Source organism: Amia ocellicauda, chromosome 23, assembly GCF_036373705.1.
Source record: "Amia ocellicauda isolate fAmiCal2 chromosome 23, fAmiCal2.hap1, whole genome shotgun sequence".
In the NCBI taxonomy this organism is placed as follows: Eukaryota; Metazoa; Chordata; class Actinopteri; order Amiiformes; family Amiidae; genus Amia; species Amia ocellicauda.
The window spans coordinates 1,573,728-1,583,163 of record NC_089872.1 but is presented as its reverse complement, the minus strand read 5'-3'; the positions used below and the strand labels follow the sequence as shown (position 1 = coordinate 1,583,163).

Genomic DNA, 9,436 nt, shown 5'->3' with positions numbered 1-9,436 from the left:
TGATTATTTTAAGAGCCTAGCTAACACATGTTGTTCTTTCAGTGTTGTATTTTGGTTGTACATTGATTTTGACAAATATAACATCAGACAAATGTTGTCAACATGTATTACACCATACAGTGTTACAGTTATTTTATATTTTTTTTATTAGTCCATTTATGGAATTACAAAATACATATGAAATGCAATTATATTATTTTCGATGCATTAATACAGTTTATTATGTTAAATGTTTTCAGTTTCAATTTAAGTTAATGTTTTCTAATAATATTTTGCTATTTGTCCATATTTTCTCTCTAGAATGTAATTTATTTTACAACATTATTTTAGTGTCTTGACAACATACCCTGGAGTCTAGAAATCTGTGTTGCTACAATCTTATAATCCATGCTCATGTTATTACAGTGTTGCCACAAAGTTATTTGGCTAGCTTTGAGGTGACTGTACATTGATTTACTGATTGTAAAGATTTACTAAGGGAAAGCTGTTAAAGTGTTGCTTTATTTTATGTGAACCATTGGTAGCATTAGATGGGTGTCCACAGACGAAGGATATGTTTGATATAATACCTAATTAGGTATCTTTACAACCATTATTTTATTAGTAGTAAGAGAGCTTATTGAAAACATTCAAACAAAGTGATTCTTTGAACTATTTCCCCTGCCAGGTTAAGTGGCTGCAGTACACCACAGATTGATGAGGCTGGTGCTATTCCTGTATGCCCAGCATGTTCCATATTTTACATTTTAGGAGTCCATTCTTTAGGAAGGAAGATGTGTAAATCATTCTTTTATATTAGGAATGCCTAACCCAAAAGCCCAGGGCCATTTATTTTCAAACTCTAGTTCCCTTTGCCAACAGCATGGGTTGAACAGTAACAACAGGCTTACTAGAATGAAATAAAAAAGCATAAGAACATAAGAAAATCCTAGAGCGAGGACTCTGGTGATGAGGAGTGTGCTGTACTGGAGCTCCCCAGGACTAGAATTGAACTCTTGGCTTACAATGCAATGACTATGTTATTGGTGGAAATCAGCTCTTTATATTGTGGGTGTGAATTTATTATCCTCCCTGTGTCACAAACAGATTAACTTACACGTCACCTGTCTATATAATTCTGGAAGTTTGGTAGCTCAATTATTTTTATTTCTTATGCTGTCATATGCTTTATATCCATGAGGTACTCAATCATTTATGACTTACAAATGTTTTTTAAGCCACTTTGAAGTGAGGACACAAATGGAGCTCATTTATGTAAGTAGAAAAGGGGAGATTTTGTCATTAAGTGAGGACATAACAGTTGGCCAATGAAATTTTTATAACTTTTTATTTCAATTTCATGCATTATTTAAGGATCTTCTAATGCCTAATTGCTTTTGGCAGGGAAGTGTGTCTGTGCTATTCCAATGAATGCAAGAATAACATTGCAGCAAGTATTTAATTGTGGTATTTCAAGTGGTTAAATGTTTCATATTGCACTGGTTGTCTTCTATTATAATTAATACATAGGTGTAGGTTTAGGGGGGGTGCGTCCCCCCAATGTTGAAAGAACATTTAATAGTCCCCCCCCAATAATGTGTGCCCAGCTCCATAGGTGCAGTGGATGTGTCCCACCAATTCTGAAACGAAACCTACACCACTGAATGAATGTATGGTTAAAGTAGAACGGTTAAAGGTTATTATTTTTCTTCTACAAATGTATATATGAATGGGAAATTAAGCCCTCAATAAAAGGCAGTTTAAAGATAATTTAATCAGTTTCTTAGACATTATTTATATGGACTAGCAATGGATAACTATTCCATTTACTAGGATGAAACATTACATTTTAACCCCAATAAATACTGTTAGAACTCTCGTATTACAAATATTGGTAAGACTGGCCATTAATCACTCATGAATTCCAACAGTACAACACAGGAAATCACACATTAATACATGATGTTATTATTGTGAACTCAGATTCAATTCATTTGTAAGTATGTGAATTCATAATGATTTAAAGGCTTTTAATAATTTGGAAATCCTTTTTAATAAATTAAGTTGATCTTATGTATAAACCATGTTTTCATACATTAGTTCAGATTTTTCATAACCCCCTGGCAAGCAAGAAAGAGGGTATAAATTCATTAAGATTCATGGTTATTGTCACACCTGTCAGCCACAGTTCCCCTGTTCACCACCAGAGGTAATCATCCCCTGAATACTAACCCTGCAATCATCCAATTAACATTCCTACATACCATGTGCACTTGTCCCAATAACCCTCTACACTCATTGGTTCTACCTCTCCCCACCAGCTCCACTGTCACCACTCTGCCCTGCACTAAAACCCCTGTTTGTCCTTCACTCTCTGTAAAGTCTTGTCTCATTCTTTGTTGCATTTCTAAGCACTACCTCTGGCTTTTGACTTTACTGTGTTCCTGACTTCCTGCCTTTGCCTTTCAACCACCCCTTTGGATTGCCTGTTTCAGCCTGTTTGCCTCATCTATTGACCCCTTGGCTGTCTTTAAACATCGTCTCTTGGATTTCCTCTATGTATTGTTAGCCGTGCTTTCTCTGTATTAGAGCTTGTGCTTGGGTCCACCTCAGCTGTCCTCTGAAACATTACAGTTATTAAGGGTCTTTTTTTCTCCAGTATATTCCTCATGAATTCATGCCTAATTCCTTTGTAACAAATGGTGTTAATCATGTGTACAAATCATGACTGGTTATGTGAATAAAAGCAAACAATGTATAGATTAATCACACTATTCCCATAGCAATAATACAATACACCGTAGTAGCATTTTTCAATGTGTACCCACTTACAGTTACATCGAAACATTACATATAATTTCACATTTCAGTCATACAGCCAAACAGCATAATTATTGAAATCCAGTAGTTCCAGTTGTTTGAGTATGCTTGATTCCTTTCTAATCTATATCCATAATCATTTGTTTGCATAAACAGCAAGTCCCTTTTCAATGTGTTGTCTTGTCTGGTGAGTTCTTCAGGCCTTTCTTCAATTTTTCTGAAAGATAAAATTATGTTAGTTTCATCACCTGTGGAGAAATGAATCGTTAATGCTCAGTCCGCCTATTCCTGGGCATCACCACCCTCCAGTTGCAATAAGCAGAGGTGTACCAACCTGTGGGAGATATTCAGTGTCGCTGGCTCCTGTGAAGACAGATAATAGTAGTCAATTTCCTATCCGTCAGTACCAACATCAATATTTTTAGCATTAGTAATGTAACTACTCCTTATATCCCAGGAAACCACAGACACTGTAAAGACACTGTAGCACCTGTTTGCAGTAGAACACACACACTGTGTCATAGGGCATCTCCCTCATCTCAGTGCCTTACACTGGTCAATTTATGTATTTCCTCTGAGAGTGCTGTCTGCGCCGAGCAGGGGAAGCCCAGGCCACAGACCGGTTTCCCTTCCTAATATCTAATACATTATTTTCCATCAAGTTATATCTTCAATAACTGCCTTATTTTCCCTCATATTCCATTCAATAAACATCAAAACTCTTGTGCTGGAAGTGTCAGCACATTTCTGTCACACATATCAAACTCCCTTTTTCCAGCTTCCCAAGCCTGATTAACTCTTAAACCCCTCGTCAACGTCCTCAAACCTTCATCGACATCGCTCAGAGCCTCTTAAAACATCGCTCTGTATCCCAACAGCTGTTCTTCCTCCTTTTCCTGATTTCTTACTAGAAAATTCAAGTTATATTTGATCGATTGATATTATTACTATTTATACACATTTCTCTCCATCTATTTGAGTTAATGAATTAAGATATGTACCTAATAAAATATATTTTAGAACATATTTAATCAGATATTGCTTGTGTGCTGGGTGCACTTCACCAGAAACAGAAATAGGTGGGACCTGAGCCAAACCACAATCTTGTTTGTGTCTGGCCCAGATATGGGGAAGTGCAGCACAGACAGACAGCTCCACAGCCATCAGCAGGCCACTGTGGGGGGCGTAATGTCAGTGGGAGAAATGGCTGATACTGACACACAGTTTCGCGGTGTATGTGTTAAGCTATTGTGCGAGCCCGTAGGAGTTGTCCAATGTATCTGATTATTCCTTGCTTCTAGTAAAGCCCCTGCTTCGCGGAGGATGTCAATGCCAAATATGGTTCCTTCTGGATTGTTGCACACCCATAAAGAGACGGGGATCAAGAGATCTCCAATTTCTAGAAGCTGGGGGGTGCTTAAAAACGCAACTAAAGCAGCCCCCCCTACACCAGAAGGGGATTCTTTTGTTAGTTTCTTCTTGTTTGTTTGCTTTAGTTTCTACCTCAGCAGCCCACCGCACCATCTCCTGATATGTGTTTCCAACAGATATTCCCATAGCTAGGGTGTTTTGATGTCTGTGACACGGCTTGGTCTCTGTCGGCTCTATCGTCTCCAGAGTGTTCTTGATAGGCTTGGTAGGCTGTGAACTTTCTTTTGGCATAATCTATTACTGACTCGCCTTGATTTTGTTTAATGCCTACTACTATTCCCCAATTCCCCTTACTTTGTCCTAGGGCTTGCTTTACGTCCTTGCCAAATGCCTCGATCAAATCTGCGCATTCTTGCACGTCTTTTGTTTCCACACAAGCCCAGTCCCCAGTCCTATGTCTGAGTTTTTCCAATTGAAGCCATACATTGGAAGGGCTTAGGCTTTCACTATGACATGAACATCTCTCGGGTGAAGAAGATGAATCAACCTCATTCATTCAGGTTTTCCCAAAATTCTGTATTACCTTGATTTATTTTCAATTTAGGTAATGAAGTGCAAATCATTTACTTTTCCCCTGGGTAAGGGAGTATGCACTCGGGAGGTATATTCTGTGGTTTTACCGTCCTTGTCTCTTTTAGTGCGGGTTTTAACCTGTATCGGAGCGGCAGGCACTGTTTTCACATCTGGCTCTTTATGACCGGGTTGGAAAGGCAACAGGTATGGATATAATCCCGAATGACCTGGTGGGGGTGCCACGCCAAATCCTCCGCTATTATTATTTTGCTCATATTCCCATGCTGTGCGTTCTAAATCTAAATCTGAATCTAGGTATTTCAAAAACTCTTCATTGTGGAACTCATAGCTACCAAATGACCACATTTTATTTTCCTAGAGTATCTGGTTTTCTATGTATTCATATCTTCACCACATTTTCTGAAAGACTATAATATGTCACTAAACGGTTAACATTCTCCAGCTTGGATTTTACATCAGGCTGTCTGTCTCATGTGTAGCCTTTTGTTTCCTTTAAATTGACTTTAGAGGACTTGTCCATAACATGATGTTTAACAAACAAATTCTGGTTCTTCTGTGGGGACACCATGACTATACAGTGAGGGAAAAAAGTATTTGATCCCCTGCTGATTTTGTACGTTTGCCCACTGACAAAGAAATGATCAGTCTATAATTTTAATGGTAGGTGTATTTTAACAGTGAGAGACAGAATAACTGAAAAAAAATCCAGAAAAACGCATTTCAAAAAAGTTATAAATTGATTTGCATGTTAATGAGGGAAATAAGTATTTGATCCCCTATCAATCAGCAAGATTTCTGGCTCCCAGGTATCTATGACCCCAAGAACACCATCCCCACCATCAAACATGGAGGTGGAAACATTATGCTTTGGGGGTGTTTTTCTGCTAAGGGGACAGGACAACTGCACCGCATCCAAGGGACGATGGACGGGGCCAAGTACCATCAAATCTTGGGTGAGAACCTCCTTCCCTCAGCCAGGGCATTGAAAATGGGTCGTGGATGGGTATTCCAGCATGACAATTACCCAAAACACACAGCCAAGGCAACAAAGGAGTGGCTCAAGAAGAAGCACATTAAGGTCCTGGAGTGGCCTAGCCAGTCTCCAGACCTTAATCCCATTGAACATCTGTGGAGTGAGCTGAAGGTTCGAGTTTCCAAACGTCAGCCTCGAAACCTTAATGACTTGGAGAGGATCTGCAAAGAGGAGTGGGACAAAATCCCTCCTGAGATGTGTGCAAACCTGGTGGCCAACTACAAGAAATGTCTGACCTCTGTGATTGCCAACAAGGGTTTTGCCACCAAGTACTAAGTCGAAGGGGTCAAATACTTATTTCCCTCATTAACATGCAAATCAATTTATAACTTTTTTGAAATGCGTTTTACTAGATTGTTTTGTTGTTATTCTGTCTCACTGTTAAAATACACCTACCATTAAAATTATAGACTGATCATTTCTTTGTCAGTGGGCAAACGTACAGAAACAGCAGGGGATCAAATACTTTTTTCCCCTCACTGTATATGTATTACTAGTATTATTGACCTGTTTATTCATAGTACATTTGGTATTGTTTTAACATTTTTCTTGTAGAATCATATTATTTCTCTTAGTTCTGATGCCTGAGGCACTCTGTATAGAGTTAAAAGTCCTCATGATGAGCTCCTCATGAATCTTTAAATATAATTCTGAAAGTACTGGTTACTTCAGTTGTTAGCCTTATTCTGGACTATGGACAATATTAAAAATACAACACATACAAAACATAGACATTTACTTTATATCACCTTCAAAATATACACATATATATATAAACACATAAAGTACATACACATTGATATCCAAAGATAATTCAGATATAATTCAGATATCCGATCTGTGGCATGTTTTATTGACCCTGCGGTGTCTCTAACAGCCGTTATAACCTCTTTATGATGGTATTTGTTTATTTATGAAGCTTCTTATTATTTAGAATAAAATGTCAAATAATCCCACTTGATTATTTAATTATTTCACTACCTCAGTTTTCTTGGTCCAATGTGATCAAGTTATTCTCTAAATTCTTATTATTCTGACAAAGGCTTATGGAAACTTTGTCGGTTTTATCTTGTATTTCCTTGATTCCACCAGTCTCTATGATTCTGGGGGACCAGTCCTGTGACCATCCATTATCTAACATCTGTTTCTCTACCTTCTAATGTTTTCCCCTCAAAAATTCAATCTCATTTTCGTCAGACATGATTTGAAATAGTCCAGTCCGAATGTCTAAGACAGTATTCTCCTGCAGAGACTCACCCGGGGTAACCGAGTGTCTGAATTCAGAAAGTCAATACAAATATGTCAAATCAGTCGTCAAGTATGAGACAGTTGTCCCAAACACAAATATCTGCGCCAGCTAATCCAAGCTGCGCAGACCCACTCGGTGCAACCGGGCGCTAAACACACAACTATAACACACAAATATCTGTGCCATCTAATCCAAGCTGCGGAGATCCGCTCGGGGGAATGCCCAAAACCGAGCGCACACAATATCTTCACCAGACACTCAGGCTGCGCAGATCCGCTTGGGGGATTGCCCAAAACCGAGCGCACACAATATCTGTGCCAGACACTCAGGCTATACAGATCCGCTCGGGGGAATGCACAAAACACAAAATATCTGCGCCAGACACTCAGGCTGCACAGATCCACTCAGGGGAATGCCCAAAACCGTGCGCACAAAACACAAAATATCTGCGCCAGACACTCAGGCTGCACAGATCCACTCAGGGGAATGCCCAAAACCGAGCGCACACAATATCTTCACCAGACACTCAGGCTGCGCAGATCCGCTTGGGGGATTGCCCAAAACCGAGCGCACACAATATCTGTGCCAGACACTCAGGCTATACAGATCCGCTCGGGGGAATGCACAAAACACAAAATATCTGCGCCAGACACTCAGGCTGCACAGATCCACTCAGGGGAATGCCCAAAACCGTGCGCACAAAACACAAAATATCTGCGCCAGACACTCAGGCTGCACAGATCCACTCAGGGGAATGCCCAAAACCGAGCGCACATAATATCTGCGCCAGACACTCAGGCTGCGCAGATCCGCTCGGGGGAATTCCCAAAACCGAGTGCACAAAACACAAAATATCTGCGCCAGACACTCAGGCTGCGCAGACCTGCTTGGGGGAATGCCCAAAACTGAGCGCACACAAAATCTGCGCCAGACACTCAGGCTGCGCAGATGCGCTTGGGGGAATGCACAAAACCGAGCGCACAAAACACAATATCTCAAGATCACAACCAGTTCTGTATAAAGCAATCACTCAAACAGCCTGTCTGATGTTTTGGTTTTGTTTTGATATCGCGTCTGTGCGGCATCCCAGGGCCTCCCCAACTACGTCTCTCTTAATCTATATAGGTGGTAAATTAACCTACTCACCCATTTGGAGACGGTCAGTGGGGAACACCCGGTTTTCCAGCGATATGCTGTTCGTGACGCCAACTGAAGAATCCCCTTTTAATTGCTCTCAGAAAAATCAGACTATAGAGTAGAATCAAACAGAGCAGCCACTACCTTACACAGGTTTCAACCAAACAGAAAACTGACTACAGGTTGAGGTAAGGCCTATTTTATCTCCTTCCTGTAGCTCCTCCCATGATTGGACCAGTCCACTTTACTAAAAATACATGTAAGGCTAAATAATGTTCTATTACCTTAATTCTTATGCATTAGCTTTTAGTACCATATTAATAATTAAAAAAAACATTTCTACTTGACATGAAAAGAAAAAGAAACAAACAGACTATTGTCATAGATCTACTTAATTAATCGTTGCATTAACCCTTGTGTGGTGTTCACTTTTTGGACCCTTTGGTACTGTTCGGGTCAAATTGACCCGGGACATTATTGGGGTTTTAAAAGCAATAGAGAAAAAAAAATACATCAAAATCTCTTAACATATATTGTCTTTATCTCAATTCCAAACAATATAGATGACATTTATGATTAATGTTTGCAATTAATCTCTGCTAGATCACATTTAACAATGGAAGTGTCATTCGTTTTTTGTGATGAAGTTATAATTTGTGTAAAAAATCCACTATAATAAAGACTTGGATGTCATAAATCATGCTTATCTAGGAAAATTTTTAATTAAACAATGTTTTCATTAATGATTCTTATTTTGAACTGATATTCTCAATTGATTATCACCTTTATCTTATTATAATCAAAGCCGTAAAGCAAATACAGGTGATGAACAACGAATAGAAACGCAAAACATGAACTAAATATACACTGGTTTAGTTACTGTCAATGAAATACAGTACATAAAAAATACATCTCTCAAATAATTCTGAAATTACATTGGATAACATTGTGTGCGCACATGAGCATGCCTGTCTACACAACACATGACATATATGTGTGCTGTGGGGTTCCTCCAGCAGCTGGCTGTGGGGCTCCTTCTGGTGCATGCTCTGAGTTAAGCTCATCTTCAAGTTCACTTTCATACTCAGAATTTGTTTCTACATTATCCTCATATTCTGAAACATCCTCCTCTTCCACTTCACTACGTGTCTCACTCTCTTCCAGTATTAGCTCGAAGGCCCTCTGAGCAGTAAATCTTTTGCTCATATTGCTGGTGGTGGATTGTAGTTGAAGTGAGCTGTACACTGTGATGT

The 9,436-nt window shown here is 39.3% G+C and overlaps 1 long non-coding RNA gene across 1 annotated transcript; it reads right to left on the bottom strand.

Annotated features, from left to right (window-relative positions):
- Positions 1-247: 247 nt before the first annotated feature.
- LOC136719197 (uncharacterized) lies at positions 248-8,331 on the bottom strand. The gene is made up of 3 exons (XR_010805380.1): positions 8,193-8,331; positions 3,134-3,162; positions 248-3,016 (listed from the first exon to the last, which is right to left on the bottom strand). It is a non-coding gene; the product is annotated as an uncharacterized LOC136719197 (long non-coding RNA).
- Between the last annotated feature and the right edge of the window lie 1,105 nt (positions 8,332-9,436).